We start from the raw sequence: 20,469 nt of genomic DNA on the forward strand, positions 1-20,469 counted from the left end.
ATGATTAGCATGAAGCTAGCATGATTAGCATGAAGCTAGCATGATTAGCATGAAGCTAACATGATGTTAGCATGATTAGCATGAAGCTAGCATGATGCTAGCATGATTAGCATGAAGCTAGCATGATGCTAGCATGATTAGCATGAAGCTAGCATGATGCTAGCATGATTAGCATGAAGCTAGCATGATGTTAGCATGATTAGCATGAAGCTAGCATGATGCTAACATGATTAGCATGATGTTAGCATGATTAGCATGATGCTAGCATGAAGTTAGCACAATGCTAGCATGAAGCTGGCACGATGCTAGCATTATTAGCATGAAGTTAGCACGATGCTAGCATGATTAGCATGAAGCTAGCATGATGCTAGCATGACTAGCATGAAGCTAACATGATGCTAGCATGATTAGCATGAAGCTAGCATGATGCTAGCATGACAAGCATGAAGCTAGCACGATGCTAGCATGATTAGCATGAAGCTAGCACGATGCTAGCATGATTAGCATGAAGCTAGCACGATGCTAGCATGATTAGCATGAAGCTAGCACAATGCTAGTATGATTAGCATGAAGCTAGCACGATGCTATCATGATTAGCATGAAGCTAACACGATGTTAGTATGATTAGCATGAAGCTAGCACGATGTTATCATGATTAGCATAAAGCTAACATGATGTTAGTATGATTAGCATGAAGCTAGCATAATTTGCATGAAGCTAGCATGATGTTAGCATGATTACCATGAAGTTAGCATGAATTTAGCATGAAATTAGCATGATCCTAGCATTATTAGCATGATGCTAGCATGATTAAGATGATGATAACATGATTAGCATGAAGCTAGCATGATTTAGCATGAAGCTAACAAGATTTAACATGAAGCTAGCATGATTTAACATTAAGTTAGCAAGATTTATTATAAAATTAGCATAAAGCTAGCATGAAACTAGCACGAAACTAGCATGACTTAGCATGAAGCAAGCATGAAGCTAATATGACCCAAAGACCCAACCCCCATGTCTCTATGATATCCGGATCCAGAGATATAAGGCTTTGTTTATTATGTTGCTAGGCTGCTCATATTTGGTTGCTAGGGGCGTGGCTTAATACCTCAATAAGGATGGTGAGAGACTGATTGGATGCCTGAGTAAAATGAGCCCACCCCCATGTCTCTGTGACACTGTGCTGCAAAGATATCCATCTGGGCATTTTATAATGGCAGTCTATGGGAGATGTTGCTAGGGTGCCCAAAATGGTTGCTAGGGGCGTGGCTTGATAGCTCAATAAGGATCCTAAGGGACTGATTGGATGCCTGAGTAAAATGAGCCCACCCCCATGTCTCTATGACACTGCGCTGCAAAGATATCCCATCCGGGACGTTTTTAGTTCCTTATATGGGCATGATTCCTGCCCCATTATAAGTCTATGGGGAAATTTGGGGACCTCTTACACCCCAGGGGTACAGCTTACACCCCATTGTGAGGTATGTTCTTACAGAGCCTGCCAGCCTCTTCAAATGTGGCAAGTCACAAGTTTCTGTGAAATCCTAGGTCTGAGCTACGACTCGTCAAAGTTTGTCGCAATGTTAAGTCTATGGGATTTTTCGGCTGCTTTTTCGCCCCTGAGGCGAAGACCGTACCCCCGATCGCTTATAAAAGTCATAGCACACTATTCCCGAATAGTCCGCACGTTTGAGAGTTTGAATGAAGTTTCTAAGTTAAACGGTTCGAGCCGTATTAATTGCGGAAATTTGGTTGGAAGAATAATAATAATAACTAGATAGGTACATTTCCTGAAGAAAATGTGAGTGGTGCTTGCCGTGGCAAGTTTCGGGGGACAATTTATGATTATACTCCAAGTCAAAAGTAAAATGGTCCAACCCCTGTGTCTCTACGATGTTCTGATGTGGAGATAAAAGGCTATGTTTACTCTGTTGCTAGGGTACTGTATTTGGTTGCTAGGGAAAAAATGGCATCCACTAGTGATTACCCTCCGAGTCACGAGTCAAACGATCCAACCCCCGTGTCTCTACGATGTTCTGATGCGGAGATATAAGGCTTTGTTTACTCTGTTGCTAGGGTACTGTATTTGGTTGCTAGGGAAAAAAATGGCATCCACTAGTGATTACCCTCCGAGTCACTAGTCAAACGGTCCAAACCCCGTGTCTCTACGATGTTCTGATGCCGAGATATAAGGCTTTGTTTACTGTGTTGCTAGGGTACTGTATTTGGTTGCTAGGGAAAAAAATGGCATCCACTAGTGATTACCCTCCGAGTCACGAGTCAAACGGTCCAACCCCCGTATCTCTACGATGTTCTGATGCGGAGATATAAGGCTTTGTTTACTCTGTTGCTAGGGTACTGTATTTGGTTGCTAGGGAAAAAAATGGCATCCACTAGTGATTACCCTCCGAGTCACGAGTCAAACGGTCCAAACCCCATGTCTCTACGATGTTCTGATGCGGAGATATAAGGCTTTGTTTACTCTGTTGCTAGGGTACTGTATTTGGTTGCTAGGGAAAAAAATGGCATCCACTAGTGATTACCCTCCGAGTCACGAGTCAAACGGTCCAACCCCCGTGTCTCTACGATGTTCTGATGCCGAGATATAACTGTTTGTATTTTATGTTGCTAGGGTGCTCAAAAGTGGTTGCTAGGGGCGTGGCTTAGTAAGTCTGTAAGGATCCTGAGAGACTGATTGGATGCCTGAGTAAAATGAGCCCACCCCCATGTCTCTATGACACTGTGGTGCGAAGATATCCATCTAGGCATTTTATAATGGCAGTCAATGGTATAGGTTGCTAGGGTGCCCAAAATGGTTGCTATGGTAACCTTACACCCCATTGTGGGGTACGTCCTGACAGAGTCTAGCACCCTCTTCAAATTTAGTAACCCACATGTTTCTATGAAATCCTGGCTCGGACCTATGACCCGTCAAAATTTTTGCAATGGTAAGTCTATGGGATTTTGCCCCATTGACTTTTCATTGGGACACTTTTGGGCACCTCTTACACCCCAGGGGTACAACTTACACCCCATTGTGATCTATGTTTTTACAGTGCCTACCACCCTCTTCAAATGTTGTAACCCACATGTTTCTACAAAATCCACGAGCGGAGCTATGACCCATCAAAGTTGGGCCCAATGTTAAGTCAATGGGATTTTTGGGGTGGTTTTTCGCCCCCCTTTCGGAAATCCTGCACCCGATCCCTTATAAAAGTCATAGCACACCTCTCCTCAATAATCCGGTCGATTTGAGCCCTCTTTCATGGGTCTACAACAAAGCGTGCGGGACGAGTTAATCGCCGAAAAAAGTGTCCGGATGTAAGAATAAAATATAATAATAATAATAATAACTAGATAGGTACATTTCCTGAAGAAAATGTGAGTGGTGCTTGCCGTGGCAAAATTCTGGGGAACATATATGATTATACTCCAAGCCAAAAGTAAAACGATCCAACTCCTGTGTCTCTACGATGTTCTGATGCGAAGATATTAGGCTTTGTTTACTCTGTTGCTAGGGTACTGTATTTGGTTGCTAGGGAAAAAATTGGCATCCCATAATGATTACACTCTGAGTCACGAGTCAAACAGTCCAACCCCCGTGTCTCTACGATGTTCTGATGCTGAGATATAAGGCTTTGTTTACTCTGTTGCTAGGGTACTGTATTTGGTTGCTAGGGAAAAAATTGGCATCCCATAATGATTACACTCTGAGTCACGAGTCAAACGGTCCAACCCCCGTGTCTCTACGATGTTCTGATGCGGAGATATAAGGCTTTGTTTACTCTGTTGCTAGGGTACTGTATTTGGTTGCTAGGAAAAAAATTGGCATCCCATAATGATTACACTCTGAGTCACGAGTCAAACGGTCCAACCCCCGTGTCTCTACGATGTTCTGATGCTGAGATATAAGGCTTTGTTTACTCTGTTGCTAGGGTACTGTATTTGGTTGCTAGGGAAAAAATTGGCATCCCATAATGATTACACTCCGAGTCACGAGTCACACGGTCCAACCCCCGTGTCTCTACGATGTTCTGATGCCGAGATATAAGGCTTTGTTTACTCTGTTGCTAGGGTACTGTATTTGGTTGCTAGGGAAAAAATTGGCATCCCATAATGATTACACTCCGAGTCACGAGTCACACGGTCCAACCCCCGTGTCTCTACGATGTTCTGATGCCGAGATATAAGGCTTTGTTTACTCTGTTGCTAGGGTACTGTATTTGGTTGCTAGGGAAAAAATTGGCATCCCATAATGATTACACTCTGAGTCATGAGTCAAACGGTCCAACCCCCGTATCTCTACGATGTTCTGATGCGGAGATATAAGGCTTTGTTTACTCTGTTGCTAGGGTACTGTATTTGGTTGCTAGGGAAAAAAATGGCATCCACTAGTGATTACCCTCCGAGTCACGAGTCAAACGGTCCAAACCCCATGTCTCTACGATGTTCTGATGCGGAGATATAAGGCTTTGTTTACTCTGTTGCTAGGGTACTGTATTTGGTTGCTAGGGGAAAAAATGGCATCCACTAGTGATTACCCTCCGAGTCATGAGTCAAACGGTCCAACCCCCATGTCTCTACGATGTTCTGATGTGGAGATATAAGGCTTTGTTTACTCTGTTGCTAGGGTACTGTATTTGGTTGCTAGGGGCGTGGCTTGGGAGTGGCCAATGATGTGCCCAGTGATTACACGCCGAGTCACAAGTAAAACGGTCCAACCCCCGTGTCTCTACGATGTTCTGATGCGGAGATATAAGGCTTTGTTTACTCTGTTGCTAGGGTACTGTCTTTGGTTGCTAGGGGCGTGGCTTGGGAGTGGCCAATTATGTGCCCAGTGATTACACTCCGAGTCACAAGTAAAACGGTCCAACCCCCGTGTCTCTACGATGTTCTGATGCGGAGATATAAGGCTTTGTTTACTCTGTTGCTAGGGTACTGTATTTGGTTGCTAGGGGCGTGGCTTGGGAGTGGCCAATGATGTGCCCAGTGATTACACTCCGAGTCACAAGTAAAACGGTCCAAACCCCGTGTCTCTACGATGTTCTGATGCGGAGATATAAGGCTTTGTTTATTCGGTTGCTAGGGTGCTCAAATTTGGTTGCTAGGGGCGTGGCTTGGGAGTGGCCAATGATGTGCCCAATTGTTACACCCCTAGTCACAAGTAAAACGGTCCAACCCCCGTGTCTCTACGATGTTCTGATGCCGAGATATAACTGTTTGTATTTTATGTTGCTAGGGTGCTCAAAAGTGGTTGCTAGGGGCGTGGCTTAGTAAGTCTGTAAGTATCCTGAGAGACTGATTGGATGCCTGAGTAAAATGAGCCCACCCCCATGTCTCTATGACACTGTGGTGCAAAGATATCCATCCCGGCATTTTATAATGGCAGTCTATGGTATAGGTTGCTAGGGTGCCCAAAATGGTTGCTATGGTAACCTTACACCCCATTGTGGGGGACGTCCTGACAGAGTCTAGCACCCTCTTCAAATGTAGTAACCCACATGTTTCTATGAAATCCTGGCTCGGACCTATGACCCGTCAAAATTTTTGCAATGGTAAGTCTATGGGATTTTGCCCCATTGACTTTTCATTGGGGCACTTTTGGGCACCTCTTACACCCCAGGGGTACAACTTACACCCCATTGTGATCCATGTTCTTAAAGAGCCTACCACCCTCTTCAAATGTTATAACCCACATGTTTCTACAAAATCCTCGAGTGGAGCTATGACTCGTCAAAGTTGGGCGCAATGTTAAGTCAATGGGATTTTTTGGGTGGTTTTTCGCCCCCCTTTCGGAAATCCTGCACCCGATCGCTTATAAAAGTCATAGCAGACCTCTCCTCAATAAGCCGGTCGATTTGAGCCCTAATTTATGGGTCTACGACAAAGCGTGCGGGACGAGGTACGCGCCAAAAAAGTGTCCAGAAAAAGAAGAATAATAATAATAACTAGATAGGTACATTTCCTGAAGAAAATGTGAGTGGTGCTTGCCGTGGCAAGTTTCGTGGGACAAGTTTTGATTATACTCTAAGCCAAAAGTCAAACGATCCAACCCCCGTGTCTCTACGATGTTCTGATGCGGAGATATAAGGCTTTGTTTACTCTGTTGCTAGGGTACTGTATTTGGTTGCTAGGGAAAAAAATGGCATCCACTAGTGATTACCCTCCGAGTCACGAGTCAAACGGTCCAACCCCCGTGTCTCTACGATGTTCTGATGCGGAGATATAAGGCTTTGTTTACTCTGTTGCTAGGGTACTGTATTTGGTTGCTAGGCAAAAAAATTGCATCCACTAGTGATTACCCTCCGAGTCATGAGTCAAACGGTCCAACCCCCGTGTCTCTACGATGTTCTGATGCGGAGATATAAGGCTTTGTTTACTCTGTTGCTAGGGTACTGTATTCGGTTGCTAGGGAAAAAAATGGGATCCACTAGTGATTACCCTCTGAGTCACGAGTCAAACGGTCCAAACCCCATGTCTCTACGATGTTCTGATGCGGAGATATAAGGCTTTGTTTACTCTGTTGCTAGGGTACTGTATTTGGTTGCTAGGGAAAAAAATGGCATCCACTAGTGATTACCCTCCGAGTCATGAGTCAAACGGTCCAACCTCCGTGTCTCTACGATGTTCTGATGCGGAGATATAAGGCTTTGTTTACTCTGTTGCTAGGGTACTGTATTCGGTTGCTAGGGAAAAAAATGGGATCCACTAGTGATTACCCTCCGAGTCACGAGTCAAACGGTCCAAACCCCATGTCTCTACGATGTTCTGATGCGGAGATATAAGGCTTTGTTTACTCTGTTGCTAGGGTACTGTATTTGGTTGCTAGGGAAAAAAATGGCATCCACTAGTGATTACCCTCCGAGTTATGAGTCAAACGGTCCAACCCCCATGCCTCTACGGTGTTCTGATGCGGAGATATAAGGCTTTGTTTACTCTGTTGCTAGGGTATTGTATTTGGTTGCTAGGGAAAAAAATGGCATCCACTAGTGATTACCCTCCGAGTTATGAGTCAAACGGTCCAACCCCCATGTCTCTACGATGTTCTGATGCGGAGATATAAGGCTTTGTTTACTCTGTTGCTAGGGTACTGTATTTGGTTGCTAGGGGCGTGGCTTGGGAGTGGCCAATGATGAGCCCAGTGATTACACTCCGAGTCACAAGTAAAACGGTCCAACCCCCGTGTCTCTACGATGTTCTGATGCGGAGATATAAGGCTTTGTTTACTCTGTTGCTAGGGTACTGTATTTGGTTGCTAGGGGCGTGGCTTGGGAGTGGCCAATGATGAGTCCAGTGATTACACTCCGAGTCACAAGTAAAACGGTCCAACCCCCGTGTCTCTACGATGTTCTGATGCGGAGATATAAGGCTTTGTTTACTCTGTTGCTAGGGTACTGTATTTGGTTGCTAGGGGCGTGGCTTGGGAGTGGCCAATGATGTGCCCAGTGATTACACTCCGAGTCACAAGTAAAACGGTCCAAACCCCGTGTCTCTACGATGTTCTGATGTGGAGATAAAAGGCTTTGTTTACTCTGTTGCTAGGGTACTGTATTTGGTTGCTAGGGGCGTGGCTTGGGAGTGGCCAATGATGTGCCCAGTGATTACACTCCGAGTCACAAGTAAAACGGTCCAAACCCCGTGTCTCTACGATGTTCTGATGCGGAGATATAAGGCTTTGTTTATTCGGTTGCTAGGGTGCTCAAATTTGGTTGCTAGGGGCGTGGCTTGGGAGTGGCCAATGATGTGCCCAATTGTTACACCCCTAGTCACAAGTAAAACGGTCCAACCCCCGTGTCTCTAAGATGTTCTGATGCCGAGATATAACTGTTTGTATTTTATGTTGCTAGGGTGCTCAAAAGTGGTTGCTAGGGGCGTGGCTTAGTAAGTCTGTAAGGATCCTGAGAGACTGATTGGATGCCTGAGTAAAATGAGCCCACCCCCATGTCTCTATGACACTGTGGTGCGAAGATATCCATCTAGGCATTTTATAATGGCAGTCAATGGTATAGGTTGCTAGGGTGCCCAAAATGGTTGCTATGGTAACCTTACACCCCATTGTGGGGTACGTCCTGACAGAGTCTAGCACCCTCTTCAAATTTAGTAACCCACATGTTTCTATGAAATCCTGGCTCGGACCTATGACCCGTCAAAATTTTTGCAATGGTAAGTCTATGGGATTTTGCCCCATTGACTTTTCATTGGGACACTTTTGGGCACCTCTTACACCCCAGGGGTACAACTTACACCCCATTGTGATCTATGTTTTTACAGTGCCTACCACCCTCTTCAAATGTTGTAACCCACATGTTTCTACAAAATCCACGAGCGGAGCTATGACCCATCAAAGTTGGGCCCAATGTTAAGTCAATGGGATTTTTGGGGTGGTTTTTCGCCCCCCTTTCGGAAATCCTGCACCCGATCCCTTATAAAAGTCATAGCACACCTCTCCTCAATAATCCGGTCGATTTGAGCCCTCTTTCATGGGTCTACAACAAAGCGTGCGGGACGAGTTAATCGCCGAAAAAAGTGTCCGGATGTAAGAATAAAATATAATAATAATAATAATAACTAGATAGGTACATTTCCTGAAGAAAATGTGAGTGGTGCTTGCCGTGGCAAAATTCTGGGGAACATATATGATTATACTCCAAGCCAAAAGTAAAACGATCCAACTCCTGTGTCTCTACGATGTTCTGATGCGAAGATATTAGGCTTTGTTTACTCTGTTGCTAGGGTACTGTATTTGGTTGCTAGGGAAAAAATTGGCATCCCATAATGATTACACTCTGAGTCACGAGTCAAACGGTCCAACCCCCGTGTCTCTACGATGTTCTGATGCTGAGATATAAGGCTTTGTTTACTCTGTTGCTAGGGTACTGTATTTGGTTGCTAGGGAAAAAATTGGCATCCCATAATGATTACACTCTGAGTCACGAGTCAAACGGTCCAACCCCCGTGTCTCTACGATGTTCTGATGCGGAGATATAAGGCTTTGTTTACTCTGTTGCTAGGGTACTGTATTTGGTTGCTAGGAAAAAAATTGGCATCCCATAATGATTACACTCTGAGTCACGAGTCAAACGGTCCAACCCCCGTGTCTCTACGATGTTCTGATGCTGAGATATAAGGCTTTGTTTACTCTGTTGCTAGGGTACTGTATTTGGTTGCTAGGGAAAAAATTGGCATCCCATAATGATTACACTCCGAGTCACGAGTCACACGGTCCAACCCCCGTGTCTCTACGATGTTCTGATGCCGAGATATAAGGCTTTGTTTACTCTGTTGCTAGGGTACTGTATTTGGTTGCTAGGGAAAAAATTGGCATCCCATAATGATTACACTCTGAGTCATGAGTCAAACGGTCCAACCCCCGTGTCTCTACGATGTTCTGTTGCCGAGATATAAGGCTTTGTTTACTCTGTTGCTAGGGTACTGTATTTGGTTGCTAGGGAAAAAATTGGCATCCCATAATGATTACACTCTGAGTCACGTGTCAAACGGTCCAACCCCCGTGTCTCTACGATGTTCTGATGCCGAGATATAACTGTTTGAATTTTAAGTTGCTAGGGTGCTCAAAAGTGGTTGCTAGGGGCGTGGCTTAATACCTATGTAAGGATCCTGAGAGACTGATTGGGTGCCTGAGTAAAATGAGCCCACCCCCATGTCTCTGTGACAGTGTGATGCAAAGATATCCATCTGGGCATTTTATAATGGCAGTCTATGGGAGATGTTGCTAGGGTGCCCAAAATTGTTGCTAGGGGCGTGGCTTAATAGCTCTGGGATGATCCTGAGAGACTGATTGGATGCCCGAGTGAAATGAGCCCACCCACTTATCTCTATGACACTGTAAAGCAAAGATATCCCATCTGGAACTGTTTTATTCCCTTATATGGGCATGTTTCCTGCCCCATTATAAGTCAATGGGAATTTTTGGGTGCCTCTTACACCCCAGGGGTACAACTTACACCCCATTGTGATCCATGTTCTTACAGAGCCTACCACCCTCTTCAAATGTTGTAACCCACATGTTTCTATAAAATCCTCTAGCGGAGCTATGACCTGTCAAAGTTGGGCGCAATGTTAAGTCAATGGGATTTTTCGGGTGGTTTTTTGCCCCCCTTTCAGAAATCCTGCACCCGATCCCTTATAAAAGTCATAGCACACCTCTCCTCAATAATCCGGTTGATTTGAGCCCTCTTTCGTGGGACTACGTTAAACCGTGCGGGACGAGTTACGCGCCGAAAAAGTGTCCAGAAAAAGAAGAATAATAATTATAAATAATAAGTATGAGCAATAGTAATAGTGATGCCTTGCATAAATGCAAGCACCACTAATAATATCCCTGAGCAATAGTAATAGTGATGCTTTGCATAAATGCAAGCACCACTAACTAGATAGGTACATTTCCTGAAGAAAATGTGAAGTGGTGCTTGCCGTGGCAAATTTCGGGGGACAATATATGATTATACTCCAAGCCAAAAGTAAAACAATTCAACCCACATGTCTCTACGATATTCTGATGCGAAGATATAAGGCTTTGTTTATTCGGTTGCTAGGGTACTGTATTTGGTTGCTAGGGAGAAAATTGGCATCCACTAGTGATTACACTCCGAGATACGAGTCAAACGGTCCAACCCCCGTGTCTCTACGATGTTCTGATGCGGAGATATAAGGCTTTGTTTACTCTGTTGCTAGGGTACTGTATTTGGTTGCTAGGGAAAAAAATGGCATCCACTAGTGATTACCCTCCGAGTCACGAGTCAAACGGTCCAAACCCCATGTCTCTACGATGTTCTGATGCGGAGATATAAGGCTTTGTTTACTCTGTTGCTAGGGTACTGTATTTGGTTGCTAGGGAAAAAAATGGCATCCACTAGTGATTACCCTCCGAGTCACGAGTCAAACGGTCCAAACCCCGTGTCTCTACGATGTTCTGATGCTGAGATATAAGGCTTTGTTTACTCTGTTGCTAGGGTACTGTATTTGGTTGCTAGGGAAAAAAATGGCATCCACTTGTGATTACCCTCCGAGTCACGAGTCAAACGGTCCAACCCCCGTGTCTCTACGATGTTCTGATGCGGAGATATAAGGCTTTGTTTACTCTGTTGCTAGGGTACTGTATTTGGTTGCTAGGGAAAAAAATTGCATCCACTAGTGATTACCCTCCGAGTCATGAGTCAAACGGTCTAACCCCCGTGTCTCTACGATGTTCTGATGCGGAGATATAAGGCTTTGTTTACTCTGTTGCTAGGGTACTGTATTTGGTTGCTAGGGAAAAAAATGGCATCCACTAGTGATTACCCTCCGAGTCATGAGTCAAACGGTCCAACCCCCGTGTCTCTACGATGTTCTGATGTGGAGATATAAGGCTTTGTTTACTCTGTTGCTAGGGTACTGTATTTGGTTGCTAGGGGCGTGGCTTGGGAGTGGCCAATGATGTGCCCAGTGATTACACTCCGAGTCACAAGTAAAACGGTCCAACCCCCGTGTCTCTACGATGTTCTGATGCGGAGATATAAGGCTTTGTTTACTCTGTTGCTAGGGTACTGTATTTGGTTGCTAGGGGCGTGGCTTGGGAGTGGCCAATGATGTGCCCAGTGATTACACTCCGAGTCACAAGTAAAACGATCCAAACCCCGTGTCTCTACGATGTTCTGATGCGGAGATATAAGGCTTTGTTTACTCTGTTGCTAGGGTACTGTATTTGGTTGCTAGGGGCGTGGCTTGGGAGTGGCCAATGATGTGCCCAGTGATTACACTCCGAGTCACAAGTAAAACGATCCAAACCCCGTGTCTCTACGATGTTCTGATGTGGAGATATAAGGCTTTGTTTACTCTGTTGCTAGGGTACTGTATTTGGTTGCTAGGGGCGTGGCTTTGGAGTGGCCAATGATGTGCCCAGTGATTACACTCCGAGTCACAAGTAAAACGGTCCAACCCCCGTGTCTCTACGATGTTCTGATGTGGAGATATAAGGCTTTGTTTACTCTGTTGCTAGGGTACTGTATTTGGTTGCTAGGGGCGTGGCTTGGGAGTGGCCAATTATGTGCCCAGTGATTACACTCCGAGTCACAAGTAAAACGGTCCAACCCCCGTGTCTCTACGATGTTCTGATGCGGAGATATAAGGCTTTGTTTACTCTGTTGCTAGGGTACTGTATTTGGTTGCTAGGGGCGTGGCTTGGGAGTGGCCAATGATGTGCCCAGTGATTACACTCCGAGTCACAAGTAAAACGATCCAAACCCCGTGTCTCTACGATGTTCTGATGCGGAGATATAAGGCTTTGTTTATTCGGTTGCTAGGGTGCTCAAATTTGGTTGCTAGGGGCGTGGCTTGGGAGTGGCCAATGATGTGCCCAATTGTTACACCCCTAGTCACAAGTAAAACGGTCCAACCCCCGTGTCTCTACGATGTTCTGATGCCGAGATATAACTGTTTGTATTTTATGTTGCTAGGGTGCTCAAAAGTGGTTGCTAGGGGCGTGGCTTAGTAAGTCTGTAAGGATCCTGAGAGACTGATTGGATGCCTGAGTAAAATGAGCCCACCCCCATGTCTCTATGACACTGTGGTGCAAAGATATCCATCCGGGCATTTTATAATGGCAGTCTATGGTATAGGTTGCTAGGGTGCCCAAAATGGTTGCCATGGTAACCTTACACCCCATTGTGGGGGATGTCCTGACAGAGTCTAGCACCCTCTTCAAATTTAGTAACCCACATGTTTCTATGAAATCCTGGCTCGGACCTATGACCCGTCAAAAATTTTGCAATGGTAAGTCTATGGGATTTTGCCCCATTGACTTTTCATTGGGGCACTTTTGGGCACCTCTTACACCCCAGGGGTACAACTTACACCCCATTGTGATCCATGTTCTTACAGAGCCTACCACCCTCTTCAAATGTTGTAACCCACATGTTTCTACAAAATCCTCGAGCGGAGCTATGACTCGTCAAAGTTGGGCGCAATGTTAAGTCAATGGGATTTTTTGGGTGGTTTTTCGCCCCCCTTTCGGAAATCCTGCACCCGATCGCTTATAAAAGTCATAGCACACCTCTCCTCAATAAGCCGGTCGAGTTGAGCCCTAATTTATGGGTCTACGACAAAGCGTGCGGGACGAATTACGCGCCGAAAAAGTGTCCAGAAAAAGAATAATAATAATAATAATAACTAGATAGGTACATTTCCTGAAGAAAATGTGAAGTGGTGCTTGCCGTGGCAAATTTCGGGGGACAATATATGATTATACTCCAAGCCAAAAGTAAAACAATTCAACCCACATGTCTCTACGATATTCTGATGCGAAGATATAAGGCTTTGTTTATTCGGTTGCTAGGGTACTGTATTTGGTTGCTAGGGAGAAAATTGGCATCCACTAGTGATTACCCTCCGAGTCACGAGTCAAACGGTCCAACCCCCGTGTCTCTACGATGTTCTGATGCGGAGATATAAGGCTTTGTTTACTCTGTTGCTAGGGTACTGTATTTGGTTGCTAGGGAAAAAATTGGCATCCACTAGTGATTACACTCCGAGATACGAGTCAAACGGTCCAACCCCCGTGTCTCTACGATGTTCTGATGCGGAGATATAAGGCTTTGTTTACTCTGTTGCTAGGGTACTGTATTTGGTTGCTAGGGAAAAAATGGCATCCACTAGTGATTACCCTCCGAGTCACGAGTCAAACGGTCCAAACCCCATGTCTCTACGATGTTCTGATGCGGAGATATAAGGCTTTGTTTACTCTGTTGCTAGGGTACTGTATTTGGTTGCTAGGGAAAAAAATGGCATCCACTAGTGATTACCCTCCGAGTCACGAGTCAAACGGTCCAAACCCCGTGTCTCTACGATGTTCTGATGCTGAGATATAAGGCTTTGTTTACTCTGTTGCTAGGGTACTGTATTTGGTTGCTAGGGAAAAAAATGGCATCCACTTGTGATTACCCTCCGAGTCACGAGTCAAACGGTCCAACCCCCGTGTCTCTACGATGTTCTGATGCGGAGATATAAGGCTTTGTTTACTATGTTGCTAGGGTACTGTATTTGGTTGCTAGGGAAAAAAATTGCATCCACTAGTGATTACCCTCCGAGTCACGAGTCAAACGGTCCAACCCCCGTGTCTCTACGATGTTCTGATGCGGAGATATAAGGCTTTGTTTACTCTGTTGCTAGGGTACTGTATTTGGTTGCTAGGGAAAAAATGGCATCCACTAGTGATTACCCTCCGAGTCACGAGTCAAACGGTCCAAACCCCAGGTCTCTACGATATTCTGATGCGGAGATATAAGGCTTTGTTTACTTTGTTGCTAGGGTACTGTATTTGGTTGCTAGGGAAAAAAATGGCATCCACTAGTGATTACCCTCCGAGTCATGAGTCAAACGGTCCAACCCCCATGTCTCTACGATGTTCTGATGTGGAGATATAAGGCTTTGTTTACTCTGTTGCTAGGGTACTGTATTTGGTTGCTAGGGGCGTGGCTTGGGAGTGGCCAATGATGTGCCCAGTGATTACACTCCGAGTCACAAGTAAAACGGTCCAACCCCCGTGTCTCTACGATGTTCTGATGTGGAGATATAAGGCTTTGTTTACTCTGTTGCTAGGGTACTGTATTTGGTTGCTAGGGGCGTGGCTTGGGAGTGGCCAATTATGTGCCCAGTGATTACACTCCGAGTCACAAGTAAAACGGTCCAACCCCCGTGTCTCTACGATGTTCTGATGCGGAGATATAAGGCTTTGTTTACTCTGTTGCTAGGGTACTGTATTTGGTTGCTAGGGGCGTGGCTTGGGAGTGGCCAATGATGTGCCCTGTGATTACATTCCGAGTCACAAGTAAAACGGTCCAAACCCCGTGTCTCTACAATGTTCTGATGCGGAGATATAAGGCTTTGTTTATTCGGTTGCTAGGGTGCTCAAATTTGGTTGCTAGGGGCGTGGCTTGGGAGTGGCCAATGATGTGCCCAATTGTTACACCCCTAGTCACAAGTAAAACGGTCCAACCCCCGTGTCTCTACGATGTTCTGATGCCGAGATATAACTGTTTGTATTTTATGTTGCTAGGGTGCTCAAAAGTGGTTGCTAGGGGCGTGGCTTAGTAAGTCTGTAAGGATCCTGAGAGACTGATTGAATGCCTGAGTAAAATGAGCCCACCCCCATGTCTCTATGACACTGTGGTGCAAAGATATCCATCCAGGCATTTTATAATGGCAGTCTATGGTATAGGTTGCTAGGGTGCCCAAAATGGTTGCTATGGTAACCTTACACCCCATTGTGGGGGTTGTCCTGACAGAGTCTAGCACCCTCTTCAAATGTAGTAACCCACATGTTTCTATGAAATCCTGGCTCGGACCTATGACCCGTCAAAATTTTTGCAATGGTAAGTCTATGGGATTTTGCCCCATTGACTTTTCATTGGGGCACTTTTGGGCACCTCTTACACCCCAGGGGTACAACTTACACCCCATTGTGATCCATGTTCTTAAAGAGCCTACCACCCTCTTCAAATGTTATAACCCACATGTTTCTACAAAATCCTCGAGCGGAGCTATGACTCGTCAAAGTTGGGCGCAATGTTAAGTCAATGGGATTTTTTGGGTGGTTTTTCGCCCCCCTTTCGGAAATCCTGCACCCGATCGCTTATAAAAGTCATAGCAGTCCTCTCCTCAATAAGCCGGTCGATTTGAGCCCTAATTTATGGGTCTACGACAAAGCGTGCGGGACGAGTTACGCGCCAAAAAAGTGTCCAGAAAAAGAAGAATAATAATAATAATAAGTATGCAAGATAGTAATAGTGATGCTTTGCATAAATGCAAGCACCACTAATAATAAGTATGCAAGATAGTAATAGTGATGCTTTGCATAAATGCAAGCACCACTAACTAGATAGGTACATTTCCTGAAGAAAATGTGAAGTGGTGCTTGCCGTGGCAAATTTCGGGGGACAATATATGATTATACTCCAAGCCAAAAGTAAAACAATTCAACCCACATGTCTCTACGATATTCTGATGCGAAGATATAAGGCTTTGTTTATTCGGTTGCTAGGGTACTGTATTTGGTTGCTAGGGAGAAAATTGGCATCCACTATTGATTACACTCCGAGTCACGAGTCAAACGGTCAAACCCCCGTGTCTCTACGATGTTCTGATGCGGAGATATAAGGCTTTGTTTACTCTGTTGCTAGGGTACTGTATTTGGTTGCTAGGGGAAAAATTGGCATCCACTAGTGATTACACTCCAAGATACGAGTCAAACGGTCCAACCCCCGTGTCTCTGCGATGTTTTGATGTGGAGATAAAAGGCTTTGTTTACTCTGTTGCTAGGGTACTGTATTTGGTTGCTAGGGAAAAAAATGGCATCCACTAGTGATTACCCTCCGAGTTACGAGTCAAACGGTCCAACCCCCGTGTCTCTACGATGTTCTGATGCGGAGATATAAGGCTTTGTTTACTCTGTTGCTAGGGTACTGTATTTGGTTGCTAGGGAAAAAAATGGCATCCACTAGTGATTACCCTCCGAGTCATGAGTCAAACGGTCCAACCCCCGTGTCTCTACGATGTTCTGATGCGGAGATATAAGGCTTTGTTTACTCTGTTGCTAGGGTACTTATTTGGTTGCTAGGGAAAAAAATGGCATCCACTAGTGATTACCCTCCGAGTCACGAGTCAAACGGTCCAAACCCCATGTCTCTACGATGTTCTGATGCGGAGATATAAGGCTTTGTTTACTCTGTTGCTAGGGTACTGTATTTGGTTGCTAGGGAAAAAAATGGCATCCACTAGTGATTACCCTCCGAGTCATGAGTCAAACGGTCCAACCCCCATGTCTCTACGATGTTCTGATGTGGAGATATAAGGCTTTGTTTACTCTGTTGCTAGGGTACTGTATTTGGTTGCTAGGGGCGTGGCTTGGGAGTGGCCAATGATGTGCCCAGTGATTACACTCCGAGTCACAAGTAAAACGGTCCAACCCCCGTGTCTCTACGATGTTCTGATGCGGAGATATAAGGCTTTGTTTACTCTGTTGCTAGGGTACTGTCTTTGGTTGCTAGGGGCGTGGCTTGGGAGTGGCCAATTATGTGCCCAGTGATTACACTCCGAGTCACAAGTAAAACGGTCCAACCCCCGTTTCTCTACGATGTTCTGATGCGGAGATATAAGGCTTTGTTTACTCTGTTGCTAGGGTACTGTATTTGGTTGCTAGGGGCGTGGCTTGGGAGTGGCCAATGATGTGCCCAGTGATTAAACTCCGAGTCACAAGTAAAACGGTCCAAACCCCGTGTCTCTACGATGTTCTGATGCGGAGATATAAGGCTTTGTTTATTCGGTTGCTAGGGTGCTCAAATTTGGTTGCTAGGGGCGTGGCTTGGGAGTGGCCAATGATGTGCCCAATTGTTACACCCCTAGTCACAAGTAAAACGGTCCAACCCCCGTGTCTCTACTATGTTCTGATGCCGAGATATAACTGTTTGTATTTTATGTTGCTAGGGTGCTCAAAAGTGGTTGCTAGGGGCGTGGCTTAGTAAGTCTGTAAGGATCCTGAGAGACTGATTGGATGCCTGAGTAAAATGAGCCCACCCCCATGTCTTTATGACACTGTGGTGCAAAGATATCCATCCGGGCATTTTATAATGGCAGTCTATGGTATAGGTTGCTAGGGTGCCCAAAATGGTTGCTATGGTAACCTTACACTCCATTGTGGGGGACGTCCTGACAGAGTCTAGCACCCTCTTCAAATTTAGTAACCCACATGTTTCTATGAAATCCTCGCTCGTACCTATGACCCGTCAAAGTTTTTGCAATGTTAAGTCTATGGGATTTTGCCCCATTGACTTTTCATTGGGGCACTTTTGGGCACCTCTTACACCCCAGGGGTACAACTTACACCCCATTGTGATCCATGTTCTTACAGAGCCTACCACCCTCTTCAAATGTTGTAACCCACATGTTTCTACAAAATCCTCGAGCGGAGCTATGACTCGTCAAAGTTGGGCGCAATGTTAAGTCAATGGGATTTTTTGGGTGGTTTTTCGCCCCCCTTTCGGAAATCCTGCACCCGATCGCTTATAAAAGTCATAGCACACCTCTCCTCAATAAGCCGGTCGATTTGAGCCCTAATTTATGGGTCTACGACAAACCGTGTGGGACGAGTTACGCGCCGAAAAAGTGTGCAGACATAAGAATAATAAGATATAATAATAATAATAACTAGATAGGTACATTTCCTGAAGAAAATGTGAAGTGGTGCTTGCCGTGGCAAATTTCGGGGGACAATATATGATTATACTCCAAGCCAAAAGTAAAACAATTCAACCCACATGTCTCTACGATATTCTGATGCGAAGATATAAGGCTTTGTTTATTCGGTTGCTAGGGTACTGTATTTGGTTGCTAGGGAGAAAATTGGCATCCACTAGTGATTACACTCCGAGTCACGAGTCAAACGGTCAAACCCCCGTGTCTCTACGATGTTCTGATGCGTAGATATAAGGCTTTGTTTACTCTGTTGCTAGGGTACTGTATTTGGTTGCTAGGGAAAAAATTGGCATCCACTAGTGATTACACTCCGAGATACGAGTCAAACGGTCCAACCCCCGTGTCTCTACGATGTTCTGATGCGGAGATATAAGGCTTTGTTTACTCTGTTGCTAGGGTACTGTATTTGGTTGCTAGGGAAAAAAATGGCATCCACTAGTGATTACCCTCCGAGTCACGAGTCAAACGGTCTAACCCCCGTGTCTCTACGATGTTCTGATGCGGAGATATAAGGCTTTGTTTACTCTGTTGCTAGGGTACTGTATTTGGTTGCTAGGGGAAAAAATGGAATCCACTAGTGATTACCCTCCGAGTCACGAGTCAAACGGTCCAAACCCCGTGTCTCTACGATGTTCTGATGCGGAGATATAAGGCTTTGTTTACTCTGTTGCTAGGGTACTGTATTTGGTTGCTAGGGAAAAAAATGGCATCCACTAGTGATTACCCTCCGAGTCACGAGTCAAACGGTCCAAACCCCATGTCTCTACGATGTTCTGATGCGGAGATATAAGGCTTTGTTTACTCTGTTGCTAGGGTACTGTATTTGGTTGCTAGGGAAAAAAATTGCATCCACTAGTGATTACCCTCCGAGTCATGAGTCAAACGGTCCAACCCCCGTGTCTCTACGATGTTCTGATGCGGAGATATAAGGCTTTGTTTACTCTGTTGCTAGGGTACTGTATTTGGTTGCTAGGGAAAAAAATGGCATCCACTAGTGATTACCCTCCGAGTCATGAGTCAAACGGTCCAACCCCCGTGTCTCTACGATGTTCTGATGTGGAGATATAAGGCTTTGTTTACTCTGTTGCTAGGGTACTGTATTTGGTTGCTAGGGGCGTGGCTTGGGAGTGGCCAATGATGTGCCCAGTGATTACACTCCGAGTCACAAGTAAAACGGTCCAACCCCCGTGTCTCTACGATGTTCTGATGCGGAGATATAAGGCTTTGTTTACTCTGTTGCTAGGGTACTGTATTTGGTTGCTAGGGGCGTGGCTTGGGAGTGGCCAATTATGTGCCCAGTGATTACACTCCGAGTCACAAGTAAAACGGTCCAACCCCCGTGTCTCTACGATGTTCTGATGCGGAGATATAAGGCTTTGTTTACTCTGTTGCTAGGGTACTGTATTTGGTTGCTAGGGGCGTGGCTTGGGAGTGGCCAATGATGTGCCCAGTGATTACACTCCGAGTCACAAGTAAAACGGTCCAACCCCCGTGTCTCTACGATGTTCTGATGCGGAGATATAAGGCTTTGTTTACTCTGTTGCTAGGGTACTGTATTTGGTTGCTAGGGGCGTGGCTTGGGAGTGGCCAATGATGTGCCCAGTGATTACACTCCGAGTCACAAGTAAAACGGTCCAACCCCCGTGTCTCTACGATGTTCTGATGCGGAGATATAAGGCTTTGTTTACTCTGTTGCTAGGGTACTGTATTTGGTTGCTAGGGGCGTGGCTTGGGAGTGGCCAATTATGTGCCCAGTGATTACACTCCGAGTCACAAGTAAAACGGTCCAAACCCCGTGTCTCTACGATGTTCTGATGCGGAGATATAAGGCTTTGTTTACTCTGTTGCTAGGGTACTGTATTTGGTTGCTAGGGGCGTGGCTTGGGAGTGGCCAATGATGTGCCCAGTGATTACACTCCGAGTCACAAGTAAAACGGTCCAAACCCCGTGTCTCTACGATGTTCTGATGCGGAGATATAACTGTTTGTATTTTATGTTGCTAGGGTGCTCAAAAGTGGTTGCTAGGGGCGTGGCTTAGTAAGTCTGTAAGGATCCTGAGAGACTGATTGGATGCCTGAGTAAAATGAGCCCACCCCACTGATCTATATAAATGACTGGATTGCGCATAGAACGCTTGACGTAACTGCGTGAGGTGACGCCAGCACAGAGTTCGAGCCGCCATCTTGCTATACCCAACCGGCAGAGAGCGCCATTGACTTC

At 45.4% G+C, this 20,469-nt stretch overlaps 1 protein-coding gene and 1 long non-coding RNA gene across 6 annotated transcripts in view; one reads left to right on the forward strand and one right to left on the reverse strand.

The window, feature by feature from the left end:
* LOC135734533 (transient receptor potential cation channel subfamily M member 4-like) overlaps window positions 1-20,469 on the forward strand; it is a 564,782-nt gene that overhangs the window by 177,897 nt on the left and 366,416 nt on the right. The gene's annotated exons all lie outside the window — the stretch shown is intronic.
* Window positions 1-20,469, reverse strand: part of LOC135734536 (uncharacterized) — a 45,369-nt gene that overhangs the window by 1,858 nt on the left and 23,042 nt on the right. The window lies entirely within an intron of this gene.

This window comes from Paramisgurnus dabryanus, chromosome 1 (genome assembly GCF_030506205.2).
Source record: "Paramisgurnus dabryanus chromosome 1, PD_genome_1.1, whole genome shotgun sequence".
Classification (NCBI taxonomy): Eukaryota; Metazoa; Chordata; class Actinopteri; order Cypriniformes; family Cobitidae; genus Paramisgurnus; species Paramisgurnus dabryanus.